Source organism: Arachis ipaensis, chromosome B10 (genome assembly GCF_000816755.2).
Source record: "Arachis ipaensis cultivar K30076 chromosome B10, Araip1.1, whole genome shotgun sequence".
In the NCBI taxonomy this organism is placed as follows: domain Eukaryota; kingdom Viridiplantae; phylum Streptophyta; class Magnoliopsida; order Fabales; family Fabaceae; genus Arachis; species Arachis ipaensis.
Genome location: NC_029794.2, coordinates 12,982,663 through 12,983,216, shown reverse-complemented (window position 1 = coordinate 12,983,216; position 554 = coordinate 12,982,663).

Below are 554 nucleotides of genomic sequence, written 5' to 3'. Positions count from 1 at the left end.
TGTTAATGACTTAATGTATTAATAGTCCCTGATTGTAATTGTAAATTATTGGAGCCTTTTATGTTTTGGGGTTTTAGTTTAAGCTTTTGTGGTGTATTTATGTCATGTTATAATTGTAAATTGTTGGGACATTTTATGTTTTAAGCTTTTGGTTTAAGCTTTTGTTATATTTGTATCTTACTCTTGATATACGTAATGTTAATATTTTGGATACTATGATCTTATTCATATTACACATATTCTTAATACTCAATCATCAGGATATGATACAACAAAAATTTTATGTATCCTGGATGCACTAAAAAAGTGAATAAGTTAAATTAAGAATTAAATTAGATAGCCATCTTAATTTAGTAGATCATTCTTCACATTTACTCATTGCAACCCAATAGTGAAAAGGTAAAACTTAGAAGTGGCAAATTGGAAAGAATAGTTTGGGAAAACAAGAATAAATGTGTTATTCTTCTTTCACCTACTCTCTCTCTCTTCTTGTTTGTAGCCACTGCCAGTGATAGATGCTAAAATATTTAGTAATTGGAGTAAAAATATATAAA